Below are 14,322 nucleotides of genomic sequence, written 5' to 3'. Positions count from 1 at the left end.
ATTTGTAATGCTTGCACACTGGTCAAGGTTACAAATTAGTACCTAAACTTCAAATTTATTTTGGTATAAATGCATTGAACTGTTCACATGTATGTGGATGAAACTATAAATATACATATAAACTATTAATACCTGTAAACATGTATATAAAAATGTCTTTATAAATTATATGTATACACATACATGCATAACTATAATTATAGAATTCACAAACTCATGCCAGTGCTGCCATGTTGTTGCTGGACTGGATTTACAATATCCATAATGGTGAAAAATTAAGTTACTAACAGACTAGACCTTGGTTTTGAGGATCACATTACTGGAGTTTGTTTTAAGTCCTGCAACATTCTATTTTTTATTCTTTATGTGCACCAAGGCCTGACTAACTGAGGGTATGAGACAAATTCTGTTGCAGGAGAGAGAGCAGAGGATGAAATAATCCTCAGGGTGGTCCTAAATATTGCACCATCTTTACACAACTATAAGTGGACTAAGAGGCTGTTGTGAAATATTGGCATGCCTTCTGGCCAGCAAATGATTCTTTTAAATGATCCAAGAATTAAATTAATTGTTTGCATGCACTGTGTATCACAGATCTTTTTATTAGCTACATGGCTGTCAGACACTAAACAAAACTTGAAAATGTATTGGTCAAATTATTTAACAGACCTCTAGGGGTTTACTTATGCTTCTTTTCACCTTTCTTTCAGACTGACTGATACAACTGCAAGTAGCATTGGGGTTCCTCCACTAATAAACTATTTGCTAGTAATCCTTTAATGGATGCTGTTGTTCCCTTTAAGACAATGTTTGTTAATTACCAGTGTTAAATGGAAATGTGCTGTCATCCCAGAAGTTTCAGCTAATGCAGCAGAAGGACAGCAGCTTCTTTGGAAGAGCTGCAAAATTAAGACCTTGGCTACTTTAAGCCCTACATGTCCCATGGTATTTTCACAAACACAGAGGCCTTGGCGTGGTGTACAGCAGACCTACAAACATGTAATGAGATTTGGCCTAATTAAAATTCCTCTGTAGCTGCAGTCCATGCCCAGCAACATCTGTGTCTTCAGTGTACAAAAATAATAGAATATTTAGCTGTTAAGTCTGGCACAAACTTCAGGATAGATATGGTTTTTAGCAAGGGGCACACTGGCTGTATTTAAACTGTTGTCAATATTCCCTGTTAATGGGCCCCTCACTACAAGGACATCGAGTTGCTGGAGCGTGTCCAGAGAAGGGCAAATAAGCTAGTGAAGGGTCTAGAGCACAAGTCTTATGAGGAGCAGCTGAGGGAACTGGGGGTGTTTAGCCTGGAGAAGAGGAGGCTGAGAGGAGACCTTATCGCTCTTTACAACTACCTGAAAGGAGGTTGTATTGAGGTGGGTGTCAGTCTCTTCTCCCAAGTAACATGTGACAGGACAAGAGGAAATGGCTTCAAGCTCTGTCAGGGAGGAAAAATTTCTTCAAGGAAAGTGTTGCCAAGCATTGGAACAGGCTGTCCAGGGAAGTGGTTGAGTCTCCATCCCTGGAGGTATTTAAAGAAGGGTAGACGTGGTGCTTGAGGACATGGTTTAGTGGTGGACTTGGCAGTGTTAGGTTAGTGGTTGGACTTGATGATCTTGAAGGTCCTTTCCAACCTAAATACTTCTATTATTTAATTCAACAGCAATTTTCCAGCTTATTGTGTGGCCCCAAGTTCAACATACTTTCCCTTTGGAGAATATTTAGAAACACGGTGAGGTAAAACTAACTTAAGCATAATTAAAAGCATTTAAGCACTGTTCAGAGATATATTTGTACTGAAGCTGCAAACAGAAGACAGACTGAGAGAAATGCACATTATGGTTAATTATTGCATCTAAGTGCAGACAATAAAATCTTCATTGACTTCGAACAAAACAAAAATCTAGGGGGAAAGGTGCATATACCATAAAACATTTTAAGTGAACTCTAAGCAGGTGGACTACATAGCAATAATGCATCAACATGTGACATTAATGACCCCTACTTGAGATTTTTTTAACACTTTCACTTCCCCTCTCCCAGGCTCCACCAAAACAGTGCTTGAATTTTGCTCATCATTAACTTGAAGTTTAAAAAAACCCATAATTTTCTTAGTGCTTTATGTTTAGTGTATAATGAATCAGGGATTTTGCACTTAGGTTTGTAAAGGGCATAGTGTTAGATGAGCACAACACAAATTCACATTTATCAATGATTCCTAGTATAGTTTATAGGCAATATGTTCTCTGTAGATCCTCCAACACCAGAGGCCAAAAGAAGCCACAGCTGGTAGGGCTGAAACATGCTGAGGCAGAGCAAGGTCAGATGCTGCTGGCAGCAGATTTCTTCCCAAGCACTGTTGCTAGCAAGCTAGAAAAAGTTGAAGACTTGGAGGCCACTGACTGAAACAGGAAACTAAAGTTTTCACATGTAATCTCCTCTGCTTCGGTACCTATTTTAGGATCCCTTCCAACTAATGGACAATAAAGACAAAGAAAGGCAAAGAATTTGTTCAAGGTCTTAAGCCCTAATTATGAGACCGGTCCTTTGCTGATTAAATGTGATCCAATTTTGTCATCTTAACCTAGGCACATAATTGCTGTCTAGTAGTTTAGAAGTTCAATCAGAACATTACGGAATTAATGACTGACGGATGTTTGATGAAATTCAAGACTATGGTGCACAGCTGGTGTTTGGCAGTGACAGTTGTTTTGGTCTGTCTGAACGTGTATAACATAGCATACTGCAGGCAGAGGGGAAAAAAAACCCAAACTTTACATCTTTAAGACATTTTACTAATATTTGGTGTACAGGGCACTAGGTTTTGAGCCTGCTATTCAGATTCACTCAAAAATAAAATGCAGAGTCTTTATCTTTTCTCCTTCACATAATGACCATACATTTGCCACTTGACAGGCAAAATAAGAAAAATATCTCATTTATATGCTTTAGCAAAGGTATGTAAGCCTCTGGGCTACCTCAGAATATTGGGAAATAGAAACTTGACTGCTGTGATCACAATGGAAAAATAACAGGTTGAAGCCTGGTCTAATGTCATAGTACCAGGAAATATTTAATTTCATAGAGTTTAAACACCTGTGCTGCTGTAAGGTACTGTTAAAAGCTTTGAGTTACTGCTGACTGCCTTCAGCAAACCTCCAAGTGTCTGTAGATCACCTCATTAAAATGCAGACCAGGACAACAGACCTTTGCAAGATGGATAAAGAGTAGGCACAGATTTTTTAAAAAATGGTGATTGATGATATGGGTAACACAGGTATTATAGTAGCAGCTGAAGAGACTAATATTTGAAATAAAGATATGCTGCTGCTTTCAATATGGCGAAGGACTATATAAAAGAGCAGAAATTCTTTTGTTTATTTGGTTTTTTTTTTTAAATAGAACACAGATATCTTCCTTCCTCTGGTCTAATAAAGAATATTCACCACACAGATGCATCCAGAGATGGATTTAGGTAATTGCAGCTTTAGCAAGGCTTCTACCTTGTACACACATATAGTTAAGCTATGCCAGGATTTTAGATGGGATGCACAACTGTACATATAAAGTACATTATTAAGTCTTCACTAATATGTTGTTAGCACAGTTAATGAAATAATTGTCTGTTTACCTTCCTTCCCTGTTGGCCATTTGCGTGCGATGTTGCACAGAGAGCCCTCTGCCCTGCCCTTCTTCTCCAGACAAGACTGCTGTGACCCACTCCACGAACTTCTGTGCAAGTGTGCTGTGCTTGTCACTTTATTCTAACTTGACAAGTCAGAATAACAGAAGAGAGAAAGCCATTGTAATCCTTCTACATAGGAGGCAAACCGAAGCACAGAAATATTAAGTAGTTAATGTAAGATTTCACAAGAAAACTTTGGCTGGCAGGAACTAAATACAGCTCATGAGACCCCAATATGCCGGCTCCTCTGTGGGATCATTCTCTCTGCAGGATCATTCTCTCTGCCGGTCCCCATAAGTTCTAAGATGCTCTGATGTGCTGCTCTTGCTAAGGGAAATAACAAAACAACATTAGTATACGCTGAACAAATTTATTCTGGGTTCAATAGGGTTCAAGCATGAAATAAACATCCACACACCTGAATCCAGTAAAGGTTTTATACAAGGGTATAAGGAGCACCAAGATTTTAAAAAAAAAAGCTTTTGATACTAGAATATCAAGATCTTTTATTTCAAGATCTTTCTATTTTTTCCCCTACTTCCACTGCTTCCCAAAAATGGTTTAACGAGGTCTCTGATCAAAGTAATTAAGGATTCTAATTAATAGGGGAAAATCACATTTACATATGGTATCACTCCCAATTTCAATTAATTGCTCTAGACAAGAATTTATTCCAAATTGTCTTCCTGACAAGCTGCAAAGGTCCTTACTAATTAGTCACTTTTTCAGACATGAGATCCTGACAGAAAAAGAGAATTTATATTATTCTAGCAGCAGATAGCAACCAAAGTTTAAAGGGAAGAATGTACACATGACAAATCTTCCACATCTGTGAGGGAGCTTAGCTATCAGTAACAATTCTGACATTTTTCAGATAATTCTTGAACTAAGAACCTGGATCTGCTCCTGGAAATCATAATGTTTTGTCCTAGTAATTTAAAACAGAAATTGAATTATATGTATTTATATAGTTACCTATATCATCACACTTATTTACTTGCCATGAGGTCCCTGGAAACATTCTAAAACCATTTCCTAACAAAATAGGATCAGCTCTCTGCACCTGTGGACAAGCTGCCTTTACAGGGAGTTGTCTGTAAATAAGCTATGCTCATATTTTGAGGGATCATCCTTTCTGCTTAACAAAATGAACATGTGATATGCAAAGATGAATTTGTTATTGGTTTTAGTTCTTTTTTCAGTGAGAAAACTGAAAATAACCCCTGGCCAATCATAAATCCCCCCTGTATATTTAGGCAATCCTTATTCATGGACAGAATTCACTGGGAGGCAGACCAAGGTAATAAATACCCTTTTCTGGCACTACTTATTCAAGACTAACAGACTCATTCACATAACTTAGGTTCTGGGCTTGCAATTAACAGAATTTTATTAAAATCCCATTATTTTCTAGCTGTGCAGTTTCTCAAAGAAAGACTGACTAATGGTGGTCTGTGATATATTTTTATTTCTGATTCATGTTCAGCCCAGGATAAAATTCCGTAGAAGCTGTTACTAAGCAATGGGTGTACAAGACTGGGTAAAGGTTAAGGATCTGTCTGCTTTTAAAACCCTCACAAAGCATCCATCACATCTATGACACTTGAATATTCTGCCCCTAAGCATGTAACTCTTCCCTGATTAACGGACTACAGCTAGTTTTCTGATCTAAGATAATCATCCTAAATCACCATAAATTGCACCATAGTCAGTGGTGAGAACAGGGCATCACCTAAAAGGAGATTAATCTACCACTGCCTTATTTAGGTTAAGGGAGGTTTGTGTGGTCAGTTTAGGCTTTAGCCTTTAAATTATGTAAGATAAATTTTAATTTGAGACTAAATCTGTTCCACTACTGTATCCATACACTAGATAGTGCCAACCATCTGGACTGTTTAATTATTACAACAGTCCCTGGCACAGCATCATCCCTGGGCAAATCGCACTTTCCCAAACGGTTTCTGGAAAGATTCTGGGCTATGATGGGCCAGGAACCATCCTTAGAAATTCTGCATGCAGCATATCTTGTTTTGGAGGGTAAAAGAATTTTATAGCATGGATGTGGCCCACCTATGCCAGCTGGCCCAGGGAATGGGTCCCAGCACGACTCAGATCACTGAGTATACATACAGTCTCAGCCCACAGGCCATTTCTAAAGAAGGACTTAAATGACCCCCCAAGTTGAGTACCACGATGATAACCTCCCTTGCCCTGTTCATGACAGTCTTCCTCATGTAGCCCAAGATGTTGTTGACCTTCTTTGCCATGGGATCTCACTGCTGGCTCTTGGTCACCATCTTGTCAATCACAGTCCTCAAATCTTTCTGCAAAGCTGCTTTCCAACTGGTTGGCTCCAGCCTGTCCTGGTGCCTGGGGTTATTCCTTCCCAGGTGCAGGATTTTACACTTCCCTTTATTTCAGTTTGTCTAATTCTTCATCCTGTCAAGGTCCCTCTGAATGACAGCAAAACCTTCTGGTGTATCAACAACTCCTCCGAGTTTTGTATCATTTGCAAAATTGCTGAGGTACATTCTATCCCACTCTCCAAGTCATTAACAAAGATGTTAAATAGTACTGGCTCTAGTACTGACCCCTCAGGTGCACCGCTAGTGACTAGACTCCACCTGGACTTTATGCTGTTGATCACAACCCTTTGAGTCCAGCATTTCAGTCTACCTCACTGTCCATTTACCTAGTCTGCACTTCATCAGTTTGTCTATGAGGTTTTTATGGAAAATAGTGTCAAAAGCCTTAATACAGTCAACATAAAACATCCACTTCTTTTCTCTCCTCCACTAAGCCAGCCATTTCATCATAGAGGGCTACCAGTTCGGTTAAGCATGATTTCCCTTTCATATATCCATGCTACTTCCAGTCACCTCCTAGTTGCTTGTATATCTGCTCCATCACCTTCCTGGGATCAGTTTGAGGTTGACCAGCCTGTAGTTCCCTGGATAGCGTTCAAAAAACTTTGCTTCTGGATGCACACTTACCCCCTCTGAAAAGGGGCCTTCCACTTGGGTCATTATCTGCTCATGCCACCCATCTATTGGTCTACTCATCAAACTTTTACAGTAATTTTTTAACTGCTTTTGACACAGTTGACAAAAGGGTAGTAATCCACAGCATATTAAGTTATTATAAGTTGCATGGGAGGCAGCTCTGTTAATGTCTTTGTTTAAAGAATTGCTACTGAGGCTGGCACAACCTGACCCATCAGTCAGGACCTCGTCGTTCCAAAGTAGCTATGGCATATGCCAAATAACAACAGGCAGCAAACCAGAGAAGGAAGGCGGCAGATAAGGGGGAAACAGGTGTATTATGAGAAAAAATTATAAGGAGTTGGTCATTAGAATTACAGAGGAGTTTGTATTACGGCAGTGAGGAATATAGGATACATAGGACACACTTCCTACATATATATAGGCAGGCCATCATAGAACAAATTGTTTTGATAAAGTGGATGGTGCTGGAATGTTTGCGCTACAGTGAACATTAGTACTTGCTCAGTACAGAACCTTCAGCAGACAAAGGCATCACACTACCTAATTTCTCTATCTCAGTTCGTTTGCTGCCTTGCTACAGAGCTGGGTGACTTTCAGCATGGCTAGATGTAAAACTAGGTACGAAAAGTGAGCTTTCAACTCTAACAGTGAGATGTTTTGAGAGTTCACATAAATCCAAGTTTAGGAACTCGCATTTAAAAAAATTTTCATGGAATACAATTTTTGGCACAGGAATGTAACATTCTCTTAAGTTTTATTCTATATACCTTTATGTTTTGCCCTTTTTTTTAATCTCACTTCAATATCATCAATTACAGTAGATTGACACTTCGAGTAAAAATGTCCACTATATAGATTTGGAAGTGGACTTCAGAAACCTCATGCCACAGACATCTAGTTTTAAATTGTTTAAAACAAAAGAGCGAGGCTAAAACCATTAAACTTTAGCAAATATATTGCAATAAGTACGAAAGAAATTTGGGAAGTTTTGCTTTCCTTTCATAAAGGTACACACAAGTTAAGGCTCAACTTTAAAAAGTGTAATTTAGTTCTAATGAATTTAACTAATGAATAGTTAAAATTTGATTGGTACCTTTAGCAGACAGTTTAATGCCTTTCAATTTTTCAATATCTCTCACAAGGGATTAAATCTCCCTTCCTCCCTTCAAAGTAAACACCTTCTTTATATCCATTTGCAAATGCACTTCCTAAGATGGGGAGGTCCGAGCTCCATAATGCCACTTAGGGGCAATCAATTAGTACAGATGGTTCAAGAGACTGTATTATACCTGCGTATATTCTACTGTACCTATTAAGTATCTACTTTCTCCCCAGCTTGCACAGTTCTGTTACTACTGGAAATTTTCAACATGCAAAATGGCTGCTGCAATCCAAGAAAGTTCTGCTTACGGGAAGCCTGATCAGGCCCTGCACACAAAGATAATAACACATCATAATAACATGCTACATATATAACAGTAGCATTATACTAACAGCAACTAATTCAGACAGTTTCTGGAAAAAGGATTAAAGTACAATTTTGATAGTGGCCAAGTTCTAGGCATGCAGTTCCATTGTACTTTGGAACTATCAAGCTCACATGTTATTAATGATTTAAATTTCTGGCACTTACTTTTTTTGATGTCCAGAGTTTTGAGAAAAAGAGGAGGAAAAAGACAACTTACTTTTCTCTTCAGCAATTTTCTCTGTCTCGCTTCCTTCTTTTATCTCATACATTCTTGCTGGCCTTTTAGACCTGGTTCACTGCACCGGACAATGTTCCTCAGGATGATGCTGTCAGCTGGAAAAAAGAGGCTAGGAGGTCAATGCAAACAAATCACATTTGTTTGCATGGCTTGTAAAATGTGAATGATCTTCTTTTCTTTGTCTTACTTGTAGGGCTTGGAAATCAAAAGCAAAGACATGAACGTAGCAATGTGAAGGTGGAAAAATATTGTATGTACAGGTGTAACTGGCCAAATAGCCTGTCTGTTGCTGACACCAGCTGGCAATAAGTGTAGAAATACTGTTTAAAGCACTAAAGATTCCAAAATAGTTATGCAGGTATACTAGCAAGTGCTTAGTATTTGGAGAATATTTGTGATGCAGAACAAGCAATCATTCATAATCAATGCAGCAATAACTGAGGGATGCCAGGAGACAACCTGACCCAGTAGAGGGTATCAAAATCTCTCTGTATAAGGGTGCAGTCTTGGGACCAGAGGTAAATAATAGCCTGTTATCAGAGGATGCAGAACAGGTTATCTTAAGCCACAGAACTTTTAAATCAATTATATTAGAACATCTGTCCTATGATTTATTTCTTCAAATATTGACTGTAAATGGGGATGTATTTTGTCCAGCAACATGAAACACCATCTCTTGCATTTGTTTTACGCTGTTTAACTAAAGTAATTGGAAAATATTATCCACCATATGCTACTTCATTTCAGTGAATTATAAAATATACAGAAGCACAGGCAGAGCAATGATTAATAGCTAGCCTTCTTTCAATGAACACAGATCCTGGCATGCTGAAATAGAATCATATCAATGCTGCCTGGCTAGGGTTCCTTACACTGTTAACACCACTGCAGGAGTAGGATGTTATTAACACTTCAGAGGAGGAACTAGGTTTCTCTTTGGGTAGTAAAGGCAATCCTGAAATAACATCTCCTTATTTGCCAGCATATGTAAAACTAGCTGTTTATCTTATGTTATACCCTTGGCCTTTGTTTCACACTGAAGTTTCATGATTATCTACCATGTCCTGTTCACTGCAGTTCTGTAACCTGTTCCTTAATTTTAACATAAATATTCTGAGGCATTTGACTGCAACTAGCTTACAAACGATAAAGCCCGTCTTTAGGTCTGTGACTGCACGTAATGACTCAGTGGCCCAAGAGTCTTTGTTGTATCTTTATTAGGCACTGTCTTATGCTACCTTTCAATTCATTTGTAAAGAAAGGCTTTGCCCAGCAACTAATCCTTATACTGTCTTTGAGAAGCACACAATATGGATGTGAAGAGCTTCTTAGGTTAGGATAACAAGAAGGGCTTCTTCAAATTCATCAGTAGTAAAAGAAGGACTGGGGAAACTGTGGGCCCGCTGCTGAATGAGGTGGGTGCCCTGGTGACGCAGGATGCAGAGAAGGCAGAGTTACTGAATGCCTTATTTGTTTCAGTCTTTACTGCTCAGGCTGGCTCTCAGGCATTCAAGTGCCCAGAGGAGAAAGGAAGACTTCCCCTTGGTTGAGGAGGATTGGGTTAGAAATCATTTAGGTAAACCGGATCCTAACAAATCCATGGGCCCCGATGGGATGCACCCACAAGTGCTGAGGGAGCTGGTGGATGCTGTTGCTAAGCCAATCTCCATCATCTTTAAAAGGTCATGGAAGACAAGAGAGGTGCCTGAGGACTGGAGGGTAGCCGGTGTCACTCCAGTCTTCAAAAAGGGCAAGAAGGAGGACCTGGGAAACTATAGGCCTGTCAGCCTCACCTTCATCCCTGGAAAGGTGATGGAGCAGTTCATCCTGGAGGTCATCTCCAGGCATGTAGAGGGAAAGAAGGTTATCAGAAGCAGTCAACATGGATTCACCAAGGGAAGATCATGCTTGACCTACCTGATAGCCTTCTATGATGGCATGACTGGCGGGGTTGATGAAGGGAGAGCAGTGGATGTTGTTTACCTTGACTTCAGCAAGATTTTTGACACTGTCTCCCATAACATCCTCATAAGTAAGCTTAGGAAGTGTGAGTTAGATGAGTGAACAGTGAGGTGGACTGAGAACAGGCTGAACAGCAGAACTCAGAGGGTCATGATCTACAGCCAGAGTCTGGTTGGAGGCCTGTCACTAGTGGTGTTCCCCAGGGATCTGTGCTGGGTCCATTCCTGTTCAACATATTCATCAATGACCTGGATGATGGGATAGAGTGTACCCTCAGCAAGTTTGCTGATGACACCAAGCTGGGAGGAGTGGCTGATACACCAGAAGGCTGTGCTGCCGTCCAGCGAGACCTGGACAGGCTGGAGAGATGGGCCAAGAGGAACTGCATGAAATTCAACAAGAGCAAGTGTAAGGTCCTGCACCTGGGGAGGAATGACCCCATACCCATATAGTGTCCCTTTCAAAAATACTGGTCTACAATATTGTCTGTAGAAACACACATCAGCTGCATAGGTATTTTTGACAGCAATTTTAGTTTTCTTCCTCAGAGTCTTCAGAAGAAAAGAAAAGAGCAGCTCTTTCTACTGTTTTCAGCCCTTTCCTACTACCCATTTCAAGTCAGGTATGTTACTTACCCTTTCCCTAAGAAGCTATTACAACCTTGTCTCCCTTAATAAAGCAAAACAAAAGACATTACCAGAGTGAACTAGAAAGACTGAGCAGTGGGGATGACACCTACCACTGTCTAATTTTCATGTGGCTATACCAACAATTTTTTGCCACAGCTGACATATTCTTTGTGTTATGCTGTAGTGAAAAGCTAACAGAAGGAAGGTGGGAGATGAAAGGTAGGAAAAAGCCAGACACACATAGAGAAAACCAGTCCTATTCCTCAAGAAGCAAACATGTCAAACCTTTCTATCCAGATTTAAAACACATGAAAATTGAAACAGGGACCTTAATTTTTATAGTACACTCTTTTACAGAGCTACAAACCAATACGCTCTTCTGTAATTGCCTTAAAAAAACCCTCTGCTATCTTTAAGTTTGAGATAATAAATTGCTTCAGAGCTCTTTGCCCTCTTTTTTTGAGTTTGTTCTTTTACTTTTTCACCTGTGACTGCAAACTTCAAGTGATGTGAAATACGTGACTCTGAAAGTGACAGGGGAATAATTTCCCTGGTGATTGGCTTAAGAGAGAAAAATATAAGAGCACTGAGAGTCAAGGCTAGCTCCCTGTTTCAGGGGACTACTTTTCCCTGTAGTACAAGCAGTATTTCTATGAGCTTTATTTCTTTTCCAAGAGCGTACAAGGGGTCAGCAGAAAACAGTAGCTAATGTTAAATTGCATTTCAAAACCTTAAGCTTCCTGTGCTAAAGATTCATCATTTCTGTGGAAATTTTGGTTCCCTCTAGCAACATTATACATCACTCTGGCTAACACTGCAGCAAACTGCCAAAGGTACCAAATAAATGCAGCATTAAGGGTGTTGTGTATTCACACCTTTTGCTATGGGGAAAGTCAATGCTGACAACTCTTCTTTCAGAGGCTAGAAATTCCTCTGAAAACACTTTCAGTGTAGGTCTCCAAAGACCATGCAATTGCTTATATCTTTAGTAGGTTTGAGAGTGACGCATATTCCTACCAGTGGGGCAAGAGAGGAGCAATGCTGTATTTTCTAACGTAACTGGTAACAGTGTACTGATTGCTTCTGACCATATGAGGAGATACAAAACCAGATCTGTGACACTATTTAGCAAGAAACAAAAATATATGACCAGGCATCACCAGAAAAGTAAAGGCCTTAACTTTCCATGTGCACACACTCACCTCCCATACTGCAGCTATAGGGCTCAGGGAAGAAGTGATGATTAAGATGAGTACAGGAGGTAGGAGTCCTCAGTCTGATCCTGACTCACATTTCTGCAGCATGAGCATCAGGGTGAGTAACAGCAAAGCTGGACTTGGATGTTAGAGTTCAGCTTCACAGGCAGAGTGATGGAGCCATGACAGCCCCTCTAGCTTCAGGTTTCTTGTGCCAGCTCCTTTAATCTTTCCACACAAAAGCATTAGTACTGGAAGTATGAGTTAAAATGAGAAAACATGCCATCACCATTCCTTGCACGCCCAAGCATATGTTCAGGGACTTGCCATTTTATATCACACCTTGGTATCTGCATAGCTCAAACTAATCCATAATTCTGAGGCAGGAGCGGAGTCCCCTATGACTGGTTCAGATGATTGTATATTTCAGCTGATCGTTTGTTCTCTTGTGACTTCTAAGTAACATTTATCTTGATGTCCCTTCGGCAATCCTGCTCTTTCCATCCAGTGTGATTTTATGCAGGCTTGTATAGGCATATGGTCTTCTACATCTGATCTCTGATGATTAACCATTCCTTTATTTGCATTTTACTTGTATCAGGATGATGTGTGAATTTATATTTTGTCCAACTAAGATTATGAAATTTTGCAGTAGCAGAGAGACAATGTAGTTATATTATGTTGTGTGTGCTGAGAGTGGGGAGGGTATTAAGCTAATTCTCCCTATGGAAGAAAGTTCATATTTGTGAGGCTTCTTGTCAATCTCTGTTTTATTTTCTTGTCTCCCTTTGCTAGACTAGAGGTGGCAAAAGGCAAATTCACAAACATGAAACATTTATTTTTTTCTTGCAGTTTCTGGTTGAAATTGACAAATTTACAAGTGATAAATCACCTTATTTTCATTCTCCACTGGAGAATTAGACTATTAAACAGGCATTTTACTATCCTGAGAGAACTTCTGACTGTTCTGGGAAATAGGAAAAAATTGGAGGAAACAATACAAGGAAATAAATATATATTACATGTGTGCATATAAATGTATAATGTATGTATTTTATATATTTTTAAAAACTTAAAAAACTTTTCATTCTGATTCAGGTCTTGGTCCTTTCTGTTTCAGTCAGTCAGGGAGATGTCACTAATACTGCCTATTAATGCTATAGATTTTGTTGGAAAACAGCCTGGTTTAAGAAGATATTATTGTTTTCCAAGAGTGCAAGCATTTATTATTTCATGAGTCAATGCTACTTCTCAGGTCATTATCACCATCTCTTCTTAATTATTGAGACTCAGGTCAGTCCTGTTAATTGCCCATGCACATGCTCTTCATAAAAGGCAAATCCAATGTTGCCAAGTGTCCTTGGGATTTTGCCAGCTCTCTTTTCTGTTCCCATTCAGTCACACTCAGCTATGAAGGATGCAGATGATCTTAGTAGATAGAGTTCTTTCCTCAGTGGCCTCAGTCATTGAGCTGCTGTGCTCCCTGGAGTTGCATTTGGTTTTTTGCTGACTGACAAGACTCTTGGCTTGCTTTAGCCTCTTGATTCCTCAGTTGTAAATCTGAATACTCAAGGCACCATGGGTCTGTACCTCATTATTAGAGACGCACAGTTGTGACATCCGTAAGAACATATATTCACCTAATAAGGCTGAGCACATGCAGAATTACATAAACAGATGAAAGGAGTAATCTGAAGAAGTTTCCAGTAATTGGCTATAGCTATCTTGTTATTCTTTCTCTCCTCCCACTCTACAGCTGGTAATACAAGTTTATTCATAGTCCAGGCAAATAATAAAGATTGTGAAAATAGCTGAACTGGAAGAGATTTTTTTTTCTTTTAATTAAAGGGTGTTGCAAAGCTCCTTTTGCCTGGCAATCACTTGTAATGTTGCTATGTGTGCATATTATTTACAGCACATTTGTTTCCAGAACTAAAAAGTTTTTATTGCTTCATAAGTATATCCTAAGACTCCGAGTGCTATTTGTCACAAATATGTGCTGTCAAGAAAGGCATCTCAACACAAAGGACCAGGAGCAGTTGTGCTAAATCTTTTGTGGTATGTGTACATCCTGTCATATTTTATGGAGGAATAATAATGGCACAAAAGTGCAACACTAGCAGACAGCGATGAACT

This window comes from Phalacrocorax carbo, chromosome 3 (assembly GCF_963921805.1).
Source record: "Phalacrocorax carbo chromosome 3, bPhaCar2.1, whole genome shotgun sequence".
NCBI classification, from domain to species: domain Eukaryota; kingdom Metazoa; phylum Chordata; class Aves; order Suliformes; family Phalacrocoracidae; genus Phalacrocorax; species Phalacrocorax carbo.
Note: the sequence above shows the minus strand (reverse complement) of the source record.